We start from the raw sequence: 18,677 nt of genomic DNA on the forward strand, positions 1-18,677 counted from the left end.
GAGCCTCTTCTTGCAGAATAGAAACTTGTTTTTCTATTGTAACCCTGTTACACAGAAAACAAAAACAGATTTGTGAAACCCTCGCTAATGTGTGTGCCTACTGAGCCACTGCCTTTGTCTGATGTATTTTTCTGTATTGCCCTCATTTCACACTTCCTCAGTTCTTTGCCCAAAACCTGCAGAAGCCAAACCACAGATTCTCAACAGTTCTACCTGTGCCCCTCAGGCTCCTCCTCCTGCCATCATGTGATTTAGGATCCTACACTGGATATTGTTACACAAAGCAAATTATGACCATTTAAGTTAAAACTCAAGAAACTGAGAAATGACTCTGACCATGACAATGCAGGATTATGCAGAACAAATGACAACACTCACCTTCTGTGGTTGTGGGTCCATCAGCAGCAGGACACACGTTCATGAGAAGCACAATATTTGTGACCATCACCTTGTGGACTGCAGGGATGGCTCCCTGTTTGTGTAGCAATCCTCACGGGCTTCCAAAAGCCACAAATTGAAAGGTTACAGGGCTTAAAGCATTTCCCAGTTATGATTTGTCTGTCAGGCAGCACCAGCTGGGCAATCACTTTTAGCCATAAATGCTCCTGAGAGCGGGAAGTTCATGGCCAAAGCCACAACCACGTGGCATCAATTGATGTCCAAATGCCATCTGGCAGGTCACTCTCTAACCCCAGCAGGACCTCACACTGCAAGGTGCTCACCAGCACCTCCAGGGTAAATAACACCTGCTGAGGGCAGCTGGGATGGCTCCCAAAGGCTCCCTCGAGTCAGCCAGAGATGTGTGGCCTCCTCTGAGCCTCCAGCGCTCCCTGATTCCATCCCTGTTCCATGGAACACTCTCAATATCACTTTAGACTGGATGCTGACATCACTTAGCAGCAATAAAAAAGAAAAGTGCCCCAGAATTGAATCCCATTTTGCTCAGCACACATCTCTAAACTATTACCAGTGTGAAATGAAATCTAATGTCTCCCTTAGCAATCCCATCTTCTTTGTCCTTTTGTTCCTCTAGGATACACTAAATCCATTTAGACACACAGTAGCACACGGGTCACACCACACATTGCAAGAAGAGTTTTCCAAATGTACGTAGCCACTGCAGCAGCTGCTTTTCAGCCATCCCACTCTCACATAAAAATCCATTAATAAAAGCAGCAGAAGACAATGCAAACACCTCAGTGTGCTGCTTTGGCTGGGGCAGCTCCCCTGTCTTCCCCAGCAGATGGTATGGGGCTGTGGTTTGGATTTGTGCTGGAAACAGCGCTGAAAATTTGGGGATGTTTTCAGTGTTGCTGGGCAGTGCTCACACAGAGCCAGGGCCTTGTCTGCTCTCCTGTAACCCACCCCCTTCTCCTTAGGTTGATTCTCAAGCTGGTACAAAACAGAAAATGGGATTGGATCACTCAGTTCCATCTGATGTCATGTTCAGGGACAGGAACTCTGCAGTGGCACAAACACTGAATAGAAAATGGGACCTGCTGGGATCCAAATGCCTTGGCTTGCACGGGAAGAACAGGGCAGCTGCCGTGGGGCTGTGCTGTCAGAGGTGCATCCTCTAAGTCCTGCCAAATGCTCCCTGATACTCAGCCTTCCTTTCCCGCTGCTGGTGATGCCACCTCTTTCTCCCAAACCACATCTCCTCTTCGCCAGCCCTGGAAGTTTGCTGGAACAGTGCATACAAGGCAGGTGACTGCTGTGCAGAGCCTAGGAAGGGATGGATGTGCAGGGCAAGTGAGGATACAGTGTGCCCCAAGGAGGAGTTTGGGGGAGGATTTCTGCACTGTCAATTATTGAGAACAGATGTGGCTTACAGAGCTTGGGAGAAAAGCTCATCTGACTGCTCTTGGCCAAGTTTAGATGATGGCCAGTCAACAAAATGCGATGCCCAAGAGACTGTGAAACTAAACCCTCTGGAAACATGTCCAAAGAATAAAGCAAGTGTGAGGCAATGCTGCACTAATAAATCAACGGAGCCCTCAGCAGTAACAGAGTCCGATTTGCACATAACGAGGCTGTTTGGGCCTCTGAGTGCCTTGTCAGAGCTGTTCCACCACAACAATACACATAACTGCTGGCATTAAGCAAAGCACAGTCAGCTGCTAGTTTCTCTCAAGTTTGATAAAGGCTATTACTTCCTGCAGTCTCTCTAGGTAGCTGCCTGGTGCAATGTCTTGTTGGATTGCATTTTTAACTCCTCACTATTATTTCTGGAGTTCCAAAAATGTCACAAAGACGGGATCTGGCACAGGGAGCCTTTGACGCAGCTTATCAGAATTACAGACTGATGATTGCAAACTAAAAACTCCTCAACAAAAATAAAACACTGTTGGAAGGGAAGCTTGCTAAATATCTGCACTGCTGATCTTACTCAGTCAATAAGGATGGTGTATGAAACATAGAAGTATAAAAAATTAGCAAAATAAAAGCTAAAGGTGAATTCTACTTAAAATATATCTCTATTCTACAGACAGCAACAGGGAACAGATTATTGATTACAAGGCAGTTAACTATTTCATGGAAGGATATGTGCATAGGTTTTCTCCATCTGACTTTCAGACAGAGCATGTCAATCAGTGCTGGACCAGAACAGGAAGCTTTTGCTGGCATTAAACAGCATCTTATGGTGTGGAGCAAGTAACATTTGGCAAGAATAACATTATCACAATTTGTCCTCTCAGTCATGTTCAAAGTTCAGCAGAATCCTGCAGGAAATTGTACTTCCACCATTTTGTTTTCCACCTGTAACACAAAACTGCTGCTTGAATGAAAGCACTGAACCCTGCTGCCCAAAACCACTTTAGATGGAGAAATGGATAACTTCAAAACTTTGTACTGAGTTTCTCCCAGTTTTACAATAACTGTCAAAAGGCCTGATTCAAGCAAAGAGAATTCCCCCACCAGTGCAGGAAATGGAACAGACTGGCCCATCTGGCACTGAACACCAGAAGCGGGAACAGTCGGGGTGAAGCTCTGCCCACAAGGGGAGCTCCCAGCCCCAGAGCTGAGAAAGCAACAGCCCACACCCCACTCACACCCTGCAGAGGCTCCATCTCAGGCAGGGGAGCTCCCTCTGCCCATTTCTCACCCTGCACTTCACCTTTCATTGTCCATATCCCAGGTGACAAGAGACCTTTTCTCTTTCCCCAGATGGATTTCCTTTTCCCATTATTTTCTTTAAACAAACAACAACATCAAGAAAATGAAAGTCAGTACCAAAAAGAGAAAAAGAGTTCTTGTTTTCTAGCCCAAACACAAATTGGAGAATGCAAAGTAAATGTTCCTAATTTTCCCTGATTAGACTTGAGATACTGGTATTAATAACCGCTGCAACTTGCAGTTAGTTCCCTGGAAGGAAATTTCACATGGAAGTCATTAATCTTTCTTTAGTTTTTCTGTTTCCACAGGCACTGAAAGCAGCACAAAAAGGACTCCTTGGGTGAGGAACAGATGGGTGGAAGGACAGGTAGAAGGTGCCTTTCTTCAATGCAGGTGTGAGGTTCATGTGTGCACAGGTTCTCTCCCTTTCCTGGCCACATTTGCAGGAGACAGATGTTCCAGCTTCATGTATGGATTTCTGCACATGTATAATCTGGGTGAAAACCTCTTGTCACCATTTATGTATTAATAATATACTGCAAACAAAGGTGAAAAGCTCTTAGATGGTAAAATGTTGTTCCTTGGGGTACAAAAGTCAGCCCAGCACTAAAAGCCCTGGTTTTTGATGTTTCCTCCCAGTCAAGGCTGTGTTTGTTCTCTCAGTTGAGACATATGGCAAACAACCACTTCATGTCATCTACAGGCTGTGCATGTTATAACAGCATCCTAATGTCAAAATTAAATTTATTTTTTGAGACACTGCTTCTAAAGTGCCCTTTACACATAAATGTGAAGGGAGACTCTTAGCATGGCTGTTAGGCCATCATAAAGGATGTTCATGACTTGTCTCTCAATTATGCTTTTTCACTCTCATCCTGTGGCAGTACAATCCCCTTTTCAACCACAAACCATGCTCATGACATACATATAGTGCAGTAAAACTGATGCACATAAGAGGAATGGATCACATTAATCTGTGCAATTGAATCAGAAGACAATGCAACTGCAGAGAATTTGCAATTCAGGGAGCCTCAGAAGATTTTGAAACGTCCTGCTGCTGCACATAACTCTGGCTGTTTGGTTTATAATTTACAGCAGATATGTTTTCTATAAACTTGCAAACATGAGTCAAAATGTAGTTGTTGGGCTCCATTTTTTTCCCTAAATATAAGTCCTTATATCCTTATCATTAGAAAGCCTGTGCTGTCACCTTTTTTTTACCACACCATATTGACATATAGCTGTTGAAATGGGAACAAAAATCCCATTGTGTCGGCTGTGATTTGTACTTCCATGACAAGCACTCATCTGCTGAGGTAAGACAGAACTGGGTACTGAATTCAGTAACATTAATGATTTTTCTTACAGAAGAAATTACTCTTCTGGACCAGAGAATACTCTATTAAAGCTGGAAATGCTGGGGGAAAAATTAGAATGACAATGTACTCCATGCTGTTGGAATTTGCCTTGTCCCACACTTATAATTGCAATGCAGTGTTTTGGTCTGTACACAAATGTTGACAACTTTGTTTTTCTCTAATCTGAATAATTTCACATTGATCTGAAGCAGTAATATCCTCATGGGAATTGGCTTAAAGCAATGAAGGGAGCTTTTACCAAATGTTCTCCAAGAAAAGCTGATGTTTTGAGGATAACTGGGAGACAGGCACAGCACTGAACCAGATATTCCAGGTTCCACATGGTGCAGTCTACAGAGAAACAGCAGATGTTTAGCACTACTGTTGATACCCTTGTGCCCATGGGGAATTTATTTGGAAAACAGTTTATTAAAAAAGTCAAAAACCCCAGCACATCAGCAGCATGTGGATGGTTACAGCAAATGTACAACCTGAAGTGTTGGAGAGTATCAGATTTCTCATTTAAAAAGAAGAGCTTAAAAAGCATTCAAACAGTTCAGCTTTAAAAAGCACAGTCTTTGTTATCTAAAATAGACTGGGTTGCTGCAGCCCAACTATTTCTGAATAAAAGCAGGTCATTATTAAAAAGAGGAGATTTTTAACAGCAGCCACATTACAAGAGACTGTCAGATACAAGCATCCATAGGAATTATGTGTGGGGTCTTGCATGATCAAGAATAACTCCCACAGGACAAGATGAGGAATATGCGGTTGGACTTTTTAAGCTCTTATGCTTTTTGTTCTGTGTGGAGATATTAACTCTGAATTTTGAAAGTATGAAGTTATTTTCAGCAGGCTAAAGATACCTACAGTTTTTAAAAGTCACTGGAATTGGGTGTTCTTGAGTCTTCAGGCATCTTTTAAACAGACCAAAGCAAATGACTGGCACTGAAAATGGGTCTCCAGTGCCACCAGAACACAAAGACAGCAGCAGTGGCTCTGGCACTGGCAGCCACCAGGCAGCAGTGACCCTGGTTCCAGTGCCAGCAGCCAGAGCCATGTTCTGTACACACCTCCCACCTGCTGCCTTTCTCCCTGGTCTGGAAGCTCACTGCTGTTTGCTATGATTCCTTAGCCCAGCCTAGCTCCATGGAACACCAGGCTGGGAGGGAAGTTCAGAGAATCACCCCTGGCGAAGAGAGGAGGAGCAAGGACCCTGCTGCTGTTCATTGTTGCGCTGTTCTGAGTACAAACTCACCTGCCCTGGTACCTGTGGTGCCTCTCAGCCCCTGACACCCTTAAAAGCCCTGGGTGCTGTGGCTGGCACACATCTCTGCATGGGCTGGACACCACTGCACTGCTTTAACCATGATATGCTGGGAACTGGAGCAGGGATCTCCAGTGGCCTTTAGCTGTTAACCCCTCAGGAAGCAGCTTTAAAAATATTATTATTATTGTAGTTGGTAACAGTTTCCAAAAGGATGACTCCCAGGGTTGCAAGAGCTCATTGACTTCACACATGCACATCCTTCTCTGAGGTTAAATGGGAATGATTTGTGAGCACACAGTTGAGAGCAGAATTACCTAATGAAGTACACTTGCCTGAGCACAGCCATCTCACACAGAGCTTTCTCGCAAACACAAAAAGGTGCTTTTAATGTGAAAACCTGCTTTTGTTCTCGGCTTGGGAATGTTGATGGGAAATTGTGCTTCTAGGCTCTGGGACACGTATATGCATAAATGCACAGAGCTCTGTTAGCATTTGCATCATTGTGGTCTCAAGAGGGAAAAGGTCTGGAAAACAAACCTGTTTGTTCAGAAATGAAATTATCCAAGTTTGGGCACATTAATAACAGTGACAGCCAAACAGACTTACCCAGTTAAACCCACTCTGCTGAGAGGCTCCCCATGGAACAAGGCACAAAAGCCAAAAGAAGGCATCTCCAAGGCAATACGGCAGAGCTGGGCACTGAATCTCTCCACCCTGGTGATGAGAAAAGAGGGCATTAGGCTACAGCATGGCAGGGGGGAGCTGCAGAGAAAAGGGGAGGATGAAGCCATGGGCAGTGTAAAATCTGGGGTAGCTAATGTGATGATAAATCCATTTATTCTCACACCATCGTTCCACATCATATGAAGACATTTAATAAGAATTCCTCTGAAAATCTCAACTGAAATTCCAGGTGTGACTCTTTTGACTTAGCCAGTAATTTTTCAAACCACCTCTAAGAGCAAGGCAGACAGTATTTTTATGCTTTCATTAGATCTATGGAGTATCTTTCTGTGTACAGTGCAAGCTCCCTTTACTCTCTTCCTTTCTCTTCTGCTCATAGGTGGTACTTCACTGGAATATCCATCATGGATAGAAGTTAATCCCCTTCCTAAGAACCTCTGTGAGCTCAATGTGCTCACCTCTTACACAAAAGAGCTCCCAAGTGTACAGAAGAGAAAACTGAAGAGAGACGACCACAGCTGCCCTGGAGAATAAGATTCATGGTCTGCAACAGATCTTTCACATGATGCTCAATTGCACATTATGAGAAGGAAAAATAAAAAAAGAAAAATATTTGTGTGCTTCTCATCTTCTGGGAGCCTGACTGACTGACAGTTCCCCAAAAATGCATCTCAAGAGCTTAGTGAACCCCTAAGACCTGCTCTCCTGCCTTCCTGCACAACATGAGCCATGGAATTTCACCCAGGCATCGCTGAACATCCACACAGAACATGGTCTCACTAACAAAATCCAACATTTCTGGCTGGACAAGTGCCAGCCCCCACCTTGAAAGTGTAATCAGATTGGATTGCCTACCAACACCCAGAATATTAGCTAGGAAAGATCCTGCTAAGCAATGCTTACCATTTTAGATTTGTATTTCTGGAGTTTTTCCATCTCTTATTGAGCTCTTGAGAACATGTAAGACACCAGCATTATCTTCTGCATCTTTTCCCACTATGCAACAAGAAAAAAATTGTATTAGCAACACTGTAATGAACTGGTACAAACCAGAAGATTCCTACATGATTGCCTATGCTCAAAACATGAGGCAGTGAAATACAAAGACAAGAGAGACATCAAGTCAGTATTATTACTGGATTAAAAAAAAAAGCAAGCAAGCCCTTCCAACCTGTTTGTTAAGCAATGCTGTTTGGGAATACTCTCCTTGCTATTCTAATTGCTTCCCTGTTGGGAGGAAGGTAGAATGCATGTGTTGATGAGACCAAAATTTCCTTCTAGAAGGGCTGTTTGACTTCTAAGTAACACTGAAACACAAATAACCTCGCTTGATTTACATACAAACTACTCTGATGAGCCACACGCCTTCCCCTGGCAATAGCTGAAGCAACACAGGCTGTGACTGAAGCTCCTCAGCTGTCCCGCTCCTTCCCCTGCTCAGGCACTTCACATCCTGCAGGCAATGTGGGAATTGTTACTCACCATCAAGTTGGGCAGAAAATTCAGTAACTTTCAAGTCTTTAAATGTCCAGTCCCAGCTTCTTAACATTTTGCTTCAGCAAAGTACTTCAGTGTTGATGACAGTGAGGGGAGCTGGTGGTGTTTGTTCTCTGTCTTCTTTCAGTTATTCTGTGAAGTTAAAAAAGGAAAAATGTTTATTGGTGCACAGTCAGTTTCCATCTAAAAGCTGAATCTGATTGCATTTTGGTTTCACTTGGGATAGATCTCTGACAGAAAGTGCATCTTTGTTTTTAATTAATCCATTCAGGGACCCTAACTCAGCGCAGAAGCTCACGCTTTTTATGTAATTACTTCTAAAGGCCTTTTTCAGCACAGCATGGCTGTCTCTTCAGATTACTCATTATGTTTCTTTTCCTTTCTTAGTCTTTGTTGGTGGAATGTCGGCTATAAGTGGTGAATTCTGTAGGCAAGGCTGCCTGTTCCTGGGAACCCCCTCTGCAGAGGGAACTCAACAGCTTCCCTCTCTCCTCAGAGAGGATCTGTCCAAGCCAGACAGGGTTCCCCGCTCAGTGCACAGGCACAAAGCCTCTCCATCCTTCCTCCTGCTGCTGAGAGCTCTGTGTTTGCAGACACGAGAGGCAAAGCTGTGCCAAGAGCATTCCCTCAGCACCACAAGTGTAAAAAGAACCAGCACAACTCTCTGGTGCATCAGCTCTGACACTCACTCAGGAACCCCTCTGTTCAATATTTAATCCTAGGGCTCCTTTAGCAGCTTGTTCAATTATGGGATGAAAAAAAGAAAGAAAGAGAAAAAAAATGGAAGGAAAAAAAAGAGATACAATTAGCCTAGAGTTCCCATCACCACCACCATTCATCACCAGCCTTAAGAAATCAAAGCTCTTTATTCTCTCCCACTCATTCCACTCATGTTTAGTACTTCTATGTCAAACACATCAGCTTCCAAAGGAGTGACTGAGAAATACTTTTCCTTGAGTAGCCCAACAATTCGAGTGCTGCTGTGAATGGAAGGAGCTCTCTTTGCCTGAGCTAAGCTACACACCAAGCACTAAAACAATTCACTCAGCAAGGCAGGGAAAAGCCTCCCTCATTCTCTGCAGATTACGACACAAAAGGTACAAGGAAAGGGCTCAGCTCCACACTCCAGGAAAGGCTGTTGATCCCACGAAGGCAGGAGGGGACACCTTTGTGCTGCTCTCAGGGAGACTGGAGTCTGCAGGGGGCAGCTGCTGATCCCAGGTTGTTCCTGGTGGATCAGGACTGCAATGTGCTTCCCTGCTGGTGCTTTCACTTCTGCTGTCACAGAGCTCTGCTGCTCTCCCTCGTTCCTTCACCAATCCCCACTGCTGGCTACATCACCATCTTAGCCCAATGCTCTCTTCCAGCTTTTGCAATACTTAAAAAAAAGCTTTTCCAGAGAGCACGCCAATGTTACAAAAACAGGCCTGTAACAATATTTACAGATACACAGAGTTAAATGGCTGTTGTGCCACTGGGTTAAAATCCAGGGGAGCACTTACTGTTTGGGCTCCTGCATTCCCACTGACCCATCCAAACCCATCCCTGCCGGCAGGGATAGAAGGAAGCAGCCCAGGGTGGGTAAAAGCTCACTGGAGTGGATGAAGTGGGCAGCTGCCGGGCACACCAAGTGCCATCCCCTCCCACCACCATCCTGCCCCAGCCCACAGCAGGAGCACTCCCATTTATTTAATTTCCAGGCATCAGGCTTGCAGTTGTTAACCACTGTCACTGCCTGATTGGACACTGAGCAGTTCCAAAAATACCAGTCTGGGGGTGACAATTTTCTGTCAGTGTGACATCTAACATCTTAGGGAATAAATGGTGCCTGGACACATGCCTAAGACTTTTAGATATTAGCACCAACAATTATTTCTGCTTCACTTCTTACACTTTTTGCGAGTTTTAAATATTTAGAGTTCAGCTTGTTCAAAGCTTTATTTTATTTGATTTTTGATATTCGCTTTTTAACTGTCACACCTCCTTTGTCACTGCTTTCAACACTCTGAGAACTCACATTTCTAACTTACTGAGAATGCATCAAGGAGTTTGGTGCTGGTTCTGATACACAGATTCACTCACACCACAGTAATTTTCTCACCTTCAAATGCCATTGAGATGCCCTGGTTACTGTGCTCTCCTCCACAATCGCTCAGGTTGCCTGACTCTGTTTTTCTAGAATAAAACCCCCAAACAAACCAAACCAAACTAATCCTAAAAGCTAATTATTTTGGCCACTCTTTTTCACACCAAAGGGACTTTCGGTGTGCAGAATTGGTGACATGTGGGTCCTGAGCTCCCTTTCCATTTTAGGCATGCTGCATTTCTGCTTATTTCACAGAAAACTGTGCACTAGTAGCTGATTTCCTGGCAGTAACCCACCAATTGCACTGATCTGTGGTACACTGCAGTCTGACAGAAGGTCAGCATTCCAGCCTCACCCCCCTCACACCCTCCTGGATACTGAAATGTGGAGGGGTGAGGCTCTGGCGTTGAAGGCTGGCCTGCTCTCCCTGCAGTGCATAAATCAGCCCCAGGCCTGAGGCTCTGTGCCAGCAGGACCCTGTGATTTATGGGCTGCAGACACGTCCCAGGTGCAGGGTGAGGCTGAGAGCAGATGAAGCTGTCCCCACAGACACAGCAATTCTGCAGAGTGAGGCTGCTTCAACAAGAGGGCCTTGGGCACTCAAGGACTGTGCAGCCCAGCTTTAGTGAGGTGTCAGAGCACTGATTAAAAGGTGCTCACTTTGGCAATGTTGTCTCTGTTGCGGGCTCCTGGCCACCACCATCATCCAGACATCACACTCCCCTTCACACACCCCCCAAATTGGGCTCTAAAGCAACACAGTGCAGAGGCTCTCACAAAACAGCTTGTGATTAAAATAGAAAATAACATCACCTTACATGAAAATATATTTCAGTGCTTGTTTGATATTTTGTTTCTACTCCAATAAAAAGGCAATCATAATCTCTCACAGATTGTCGCTCCCCAAAAAAAGCAGATCACAATATGCACTGACTGCAAATGCCAGATTTAAATATTCAACACAGCTGTACTTGTGGAGACCTGACAGAGAAAATTCCCCTGCTCTCCCTTCCTCCTCATTCAGCAAATCAGGCAGAGGATTTTGAACATAAATTCAGAAGGTATTTTCATAAACTGAATATTTCAGCAGTTAAGACTGAGGTTTTAAGCAGTTCTGTCTCTCTGCACCTTCTCTTCCTACGTCTTGGTGGAAATGAATCAAACTCTTAAGCTGCTGCAATAATCTCTAAGAGACAAAACAGATGGAAAAATAATGGGATAAAGTACCCTATGAATAAGATTTTGGCAACACAAACCAAATGCTTCTGTTCTTTACCTCAATGTTTAGACTTGCAGCAGGCAAAATCAAAATAAAATTGGCTTTGTTTTAAATATGTGGCACACTTTATATAGAGCACACTTTTCACATTAAAAAAAAATTACACAGGGAAAAGTAACTCTGATAGAACAAAATACTTCAATATTATTCACTAGGTTTTGCCAAGAGCCCCCAGAAAGAAAGAAGGCCTTAGGTACCTGTGCAGACATTGCAGTGCCCCAAGGCCTGCAGCCACAGAGCCCCAGCCTCAGGCAGACGGGCCTGAAGGGCTCCTGGTAGAGGGCAGTGCCCAGGGGCTCCCAGCATGGGCAGAGCTCGTGGGGATCCCCTGAGGCCAGGGAATGCACACCATGTCCCTCCTGCATGGAAAAGCAAATCAGGTGGGATCACAGTGGGAACAACTGCATGGATCAGGCATGGAGCTGCTGGCAAGGAGCCTGGAGCAGCACCAGTTTCTGTTCCTTTTATCACCTTGTCTGCCATTACACTGTCATCTCTTACCCCAGGGGCCCTGATTCTGCCATCCTAATTCCCCCTTCTTGATATTTATTGAATGTTTTCTCCATCATCTGCCACAGCAGCTGCCTGAGTCCTCATTTTTTATTTACAAGATTTCTCCACTTCTCACACTGTTAATTTGTTATTGCAGTCACAAGTGAGGGTGGACATGACAGCCTGGACATGACTTTCTCTTTGATTTCTGGATGGTTCCTGCAGTTTCCTGTGTCTCTATTCTGTTTGTGCCACTCTGTGGCCACATGCCTGGGCACTGTTGGGTCTCAGCAGCCTCTCCTGCTGCCGTCTCCAAGCTCACAGTCAGGGCAGGTTGGGTGTGTAAAGCTAGGGGGCATTATGAACTTGCAGTGAGATGGATCCACTTGCTGAAGGAAATAGGACTGAAAAATAGCCAAGTACCACGCAAGGATCCCTGTGCAACCTCAGACCTACAGACTGAAATTCCAGCAGAATGTTTAAAGAGGTGCAGCTAATACCTTGAAAGAAATGCATTTTAGGGAACCTATTTTGACTAAGAAGCAGGGAAAAAAGAAATCAGAATTAGGGCCATGAAAGCCCATACTGATATAGAAGTAAAAATGTGTGCATGTTTGCATGTAAAACCATGCAGCCTAAAAGCACACACAGCTTTGGGGGCTTTTGGTTACTTGGTTTTAATCTGTTCCAAGTCATGATCCTCAAATTGGGTTTTCCATAATTGGTTTTAGCTGAGCTATAATGCACTGAATTTAGAACCCTTAAATCTTCTTCATCTTATGTTGTTTTTTGGAGATGAGTATTATAATAAATTTCATTTCATACTGGTAACAAGTGCAAGACTTGAGCTAAATATTTATTGTTAGGAAAAACATAATGCTTTTCTTTTTGAGGCAGAGCAGCTACAACATGGTCTGTAAATGTTTGTCCTTTCTATTTCAGCATTAATAACCATGTTTTCATGACCTCGTTCAAGAAACCCACAAGAAGCTGGCTGTTCTATTTCTATCATGTTTGTGCCCTTTACATCATTTCCTACTTCTAATAACTAATTGTTGTGGTGTGAAGCAATATCCTGTTTCACCTTTCCCAGTCCCTCAGGTGTGCCAACCTCTCCCTTCCCCTCCCCCTTGCCCCCTTGCTAAGTGCTGTCCGTCAATCTTAACATTCCAGCAAGGGCGAGGTCTGGTTGGTGAAGTTCAAAAGATGCTTCTCAGCCCTGGGGTCATTGGCCCATCTAGGTGTCATTGTCCTCTGAGACTCTGCCCCTCCCACCTGGCTGGCGGCACACCTACCCCCTTCCCCTCTCCCTTTCCCCGGGCTTAAAAAGACACGGGACCATGCAGTCGGGATTCTGTTGTAGCTGTTACAAGATTCAGAGATCTGTGACCCTGGAATAAAACTCTGGATTAAACCCTACGTCAGAATCTGTCTCCTTTTCCTTCACCTCGCCTAAAGCCTTTCCACTAGAGGTAAACCTGAGTTCCTGTTTGCTTGGACTTGTTCCAAGTGCCAGCTGCAACATCCAGCCAGCCTAAGGTGTCTCTGAGGTGAAACACCACAGCTGCCGCCTTTGGTCAAGCAGCAAGGGCCAGACAAGCCCAGGCACGTTCCACCCGGTAATACTGGGATCATATACCAATATTTTGGGGCCCAAGCGTGGGGCTGCTGGACTTTGCAGCCCCGAGAAGTCCTCTCGGAACCTCAAAACCTCGGAAAAGCTTTAAGGCAGCTGAGCATCCACTGGAAGAGCTTTGGCTGCATCGCTCTCCAGAGAGACTTTGGGACTGAACCCACAAGAAGCCTCGCGGACTGCTCTGCGCCTCTGGAAAGTGCAGCTCCTTTCTGGGGAGCAAATTTTGCAGAGGAGAATAGGGGAGCCCCTCCTGCCCATGGGGTCCTATTCAAGTGAAGAGACTTATCCTGACAGACCATCTAGCACCAGCTTCGATTTCGGTGAGTATTTCTGCTCCTTAATGGGGGTAGAAGCTCAACTAACAGTCTCTGCCGTGAGTTCTGTTCTTTTTCGCTCTTGCATAATAGGCTGTGCAGCCCTGCGGAGCGGGAGCGATCGTGTTCTAGGCCTTAGCTCACTGCGGCGTTGTTTTGCCGCTTTTGGAACTGGCGGCGCCAGCTCAGAGGAGCGGGAGAGCTCTGCCTGCCCGTCCCCAAGGCTCGGCAGCGTGGTTTTCTCGGCGCGGGGTTGCCCCGGTTTCGGCTCTCTCGGCGGGGGGGAGTTTTCTCGGCGCGGGGGGGCTGCTCTCTCTCGGCAGGGCGGGGTCCCGATTCCGTGCTGCTGCCGCGGCATTTTTAAAAGCAGTATAAGCAGCTGCATTGTGAAGGGCTATCGTCTGCTCGTTTTCGCTTCTTAACCGTGGTTTTTTTAACTAATGATGATAGGTAATTACTTAACAGATGGTAAAAGCTCTTTAACTGCTTTTAAGGGCTACTGAGCTCTGCTGCATCTGGGGAGCATTAACTTCTGTCCCTTTCCATCTTCCTCAGGTCATTCCAAGTTTGTTCAGCCATCATTAGGTACTCAAGGGCTTGAGAGTTTTGTGGTTTTTTTAAATGCAGAACTGGGGGTCAGTAACACACTCCTTCAAACCATTGTTATTTCAAACACTTGTCTTTTGTGAGGCCACTGCTAACACTGAGACACCAGGAGCCCTCACTGCTCCCCGGGTGTGATGAGCACAGCAGCCCAGGCAGCCCAGGGCCTCTGACCTTTGGTTACCACAGATGCAGATTCTCCTGCAGCACCAAACTGGCACATCATTAACAGGAGGCTGGGGGGAAAATTCAAACCTTAGAACTTGAAGGGGCTGGTCTCATTAATGTCCTTACACTGACTGCATTTACATTTTTCTCCCGAGTTACACAGGCAGGAGAAATTCCCCATCAGAGAGGGCCGAAGTGAGGGATGAAATTCCCAGCTGAACACACAGGAGTCAGTGACCCTCTCCAGACTTCTCTTGCACTTGGAGTAAGCTGCACTTGAACCACAATAAGTGCTGGCCTAATTATTCCAGCTCCACTGTACAACACCAGCAGCTCTGCTGCTGCTTTCCCAGTTCTAACAGCTGTTTGTCTGGCTCTGTGGAAATGCCTATGAGGAGCTGTGGCTAAAGACACAAAATTGACTAAAAAAAATTTACTGCAGCACAAATTAGCAAAGACTGTCTAGAAACAAATAATTCGTTTTTATGATTGCTGCTAAAATAAACTCTTGCATTTTGCATGAGACTGTTAAGTTGGAAATAATAAACAAATAAAGTCAGTGTGATTTCTTCAGCTTTAGGATCAAACAGCCCTTCTAGTATATAGCTATAGTTCCAAGTGAGTTACAATTAAGTTGTACATTTCTCATCTGATGCAAAGAGCTGCACACAGATTACTGGACACAGCACAGATGAGCTCTGGTTAAGTGTGCCCAGAAGTGTGATTCACTGCTAAAAATAAATGTTCATAACTGATTTGTTACTTAAAATGAAATGGATACGTGATGTAACAAATGGATTCTAAAGCAGAGGTCGTGAAACGTCTGCTTGAAGTGAATATTGTGAATAGCCCTCTCTCTTTCTCACCCTCATGTGTCAGTGTGTGTCCATGCTGCTGCACTGTCCATGCCTGAGTGGCACTCAGTGGCACTGCCACCTCTTGGGCCTTTGCTCAGTGATTCACTATTTAACAAACAGCTCCTGAGCTTATCCAATAACACCCTTGTTCCCACAGCCAAGAGAAGCACATTGTGACCTGCTGATGTTCCTGTGCATGGCTCTGCATTGCTCCCAGCACAGGTACCAACCTCCCATTTGTGTGCACTGAACCCAAGCACCTCCTGCAACTCTGCAATTTTAGCTGGGATTGAGAAGGAAATGACAGTGATTTGCCCAATGAGAACCCAAACATGACCTCCACTGGTCCTTTGTTCAATCATCTCCAGCACGTTCAGTAAACTGCTGTTTGGAGGAGATTATGTTAACACACAGAGTGATGCTTATAATCATCACCATACAAAATGGACCCTCTAGGTATTAATTTTTGATGTACTGAGCACATCCTTTGCAATTCCATTGCCATCCAGCATCACTGTTCCATAAATTCAGTGTTGCTGCATTGTTTTGTACCATTCTCCTTATGATTTGGCAAGTCTAAGCAGACACAGCTGATTGTAGGAGCCATTTGCATTTTCTGCTCTTTTAGAAGATAACAGATACTATCCAAAAACTTTTAAAACAGCACTATCTTTGGACAACTTAATAAATTGTTATGAATTAGCAAAATCCCTGGTTATGTTACACTCTAAATTAGCCTGGGCTTTACACGAGTTTGTAACAGATAAGGAAAGAAAATGAACCAAACTGACCACAAACCAAATATAAGTCTGGGAAGGTTCCATGTGAGATGAAGCTCCAGAAGTGTCCATGCCTGAAATGCAAGGGAGAGAACATGTGCCCCAAAAATTCTTCCAAGATGCTTTTTTTTAAAAAATAATGTCAGAAATAATTATTTTAAGTACACTGGCAAATCAAGAAAATCATATCATGAAACTGCATAGACAGGATTTAGATGTACTATATATACTATACATTATTTACTCCTGCAGCCTGAGAAAAGAAATGTAGTTCCTCTTACAGATCAGATTTTCAAAGCTAAAACAGAAGACCGATCCTTTCCCTGCCTGAAAAAACGTACAAGGGGTGTTGTTTAAAACAGAGTTCTCCTCACACCCTTTGAGTGCTCCAAAATGCACTAGAAGCAAGCACTTTGCAGGAGGCTCCCTAAGCTGACAGGACTAAACCCAGGAAGGGTCACTCACCTCAGTTCCAGGCTGTGATTCCCAGTCCCAGCAGGAGCACTGAGCTCATTCCCAGCAAACCCCGGGCTGGCATCAGCCCCAGAGTGCCAGGTCACAGCCATTCCTGAGACACAGCACAGCCCTGAAGCATTCCAGCCTTGCCATCCAAACACAGGGAGGAAGGGGAAACAAAGAAGTTTAATGAAGGGTTGAAAAGCCACAGGTTTCTTCTGATATTTGAACTAATCACAATGTAAAATTATCATTTGGTAGGATTTTTTAGATTTGCTGCACTGCCATGGCTCTAGCAGAAAGCATGCACAGGAATGTGTTCTCAAAGTTCTTGGCTAATGGTTTCTGTATGTCTTTACCATATTTATTTGGATTGAAACAATAATATTAGAACTGCTTCCACAGCCTCTGGGAGCTCCAGCACACAATTTGCACTACAGCCGAACTCTCTCACTACTAAAACAGGACCTCTGGCAATCTGTAGTTATAAAAAAAAGTGTATTTTCAGAAGGCAAAATAAGCATGTTGATGTTACTAAACATGACAGCAGGTCAGCCTGGGGACAGGGCAAACACTGAGCTGGAGAAAACCTCAGTAAATAATCCATATTCCCATCACCTGTCCTGCTAAAATTGGTTAAAGCACTGCTGGAAGTCATCTCTGAGCCAGTGGTCTGGTTTACTCTAGAGAAGACAAGGGAGACATGAGCACCTGACTGGCAGAGCCCCCAGTGCATGTTCCAGGATCCTCTCCCCACACCAGGCTTGAAGCAGACTTGCATTTGCTGCCTCCTTTCCAAGGACTTGTGGGAAGTGAGAGCAAAGGAGATCTCACCTTACCAAGAGCTGATTCACTCCAGATCTCTGCACCCAGGGGCCCTCTGGAGTTTGCTGGTGCAGCAGTGCCCATGGAGAGCTGGGACAGGTCCTGGGGACCATTTCATCCTGAGAAGGAAGATGGAGATCAAGTCAGTATTCAGGGGTTTAACAGAAATGAGAGTACAGAATGGTTGTTTTTCATCCTTTGGTTGGAAGCAAAGAATGCACCAAGTGGATCAGGCCAAACTCAATAGACCCTGTTAAGATTTTTGTCCTAATGACCACTCATGAGTGAGTGTAAGGAAATACATAAATAATGCTGCTGTGGAAAGGTATCTGAGAAAAATACCAAGCACTGCTGCCAAAGTACAGTGCAAGTTTGCAAACCCAAATGAGTTTGATAGAAGACTGCAAGACTGTGAAATAAACTTCAGAGCATTTATTCATCATCCCAGTAATCCTCACCAAACAGAGGCTGTGAATCTTCTGCACACTGGGAGGTTAAGGAGAAGAATAAAATGTTGGTAGTAATATCTGTTTCTTCTACATTTTTATACTATTTGAAATTTATTTTTTTTAAACTTGACTCCACTCTAGTGGAAGGAAAAATAATTAGGAAGAGGAGAAAATCAGCTTAAGTAAAATCAAGTCTTGATGGTTAGGTAGCAGCTGGGATTCTGATGGTCTGGTGCACAAACCTACACGGTGCCTTCAGGAGCTCCACAGTGCAACCACCATCTGCAGCTCTGGAGCCAAAGGAACAGCTGGATGGGAAATCAATGAGAGGGAGCAAAGAGAACTCTTGGTATTAAGAGTTTACCCCCTCTCCTTTCTCTCTTTAATTTTCTAGGGGTGAAGTGACCAAAGAAAAGATAGAAACAGATTGTCATTTATTCTGGCTGGGATTTTTCACAGCTAAACTAAATGTTTATAAAAGGTTCTAAAAAATACATTATTGTTGCTGTGTCTGCACCAGCACCACAGTCACCTCACTGAACTGCGCCCAAGTGTATTCACATTTAAAGAAGCCATCTTTCTTACCCTGGTGCTCTGAAATAACAAGCACTCTGGAATGAAATGGCAGGTTTTTATTTCTGAGCACCTGCATGTAACATTACATCCCCAACTCTTAGTCTGTACAATACTGTCTATCTGATGAAAGGAAACTCTGTTTTTACTGGCAATAACAAAGAAATTTGGACCAGGATAGTGCAATATGCATCTTTGAGAAAGGTCCCAACCATGGATGAGAATTTCTTACTA

The 18,677-nt window shown here is 44.6% G+C and overlaps 1 long non-coding RNA gene across 3 annotated transcripts in view; it reads right to left on the minus strand.

The window, feature by feature from the left end:
• The window catches only part of LOC143693819 (uncharacterized), a 52,021-nt gene extending 34,481 nt beyond the window's left edge, over window positions 1-17,540 (minus strand). Inside the window, exons 1-6 of one of the 3 annotated variants that reach the window (XR_013181797.1) lie at window positions 17,431-17,539; window positions 16,606-16,741; window positions 16,153-16,214; window positions 7,912-8,058; window positions 7,333-7,425; window positions 6,352-6,459 (exon numbers count right to left, since the gene is read on the minus strand). This is a non-coding gene — a long non-coding RNA (uncharacterized LOC143693819). Of the gene's footprint in view, window positions 1-6,351; window positions 6,460-7,332; window positions 7,426-7,911; window positions 8,059-16,152; window positions 16,215-16,605; window positions 16,742-17,430 lie in introns of all 3 variants that reach the window. The other 2 variants (XR_013181798.1, XR_013181799.1) reach the window with 2 other exon arrangements.
• Between the last annotated feature and the right edge of the window lie 1,137 nt (window positions 17,541-18,677).

This window comes from Agelaius phoeniceus, chromosome 4 (assembly GCF_051311805.1).
Source record: "Agelaius phoeniceus isolate bAgePho1 chromosome 4, bAgePho1.hap1, whole genome shotgun sequence".
Taxonomy (NCBI): Eukaryota; Metazoa; Chordata; class Aves; order Passeriformes; family Icteridae; genus Agelaius; species Agelaius phoeniceus.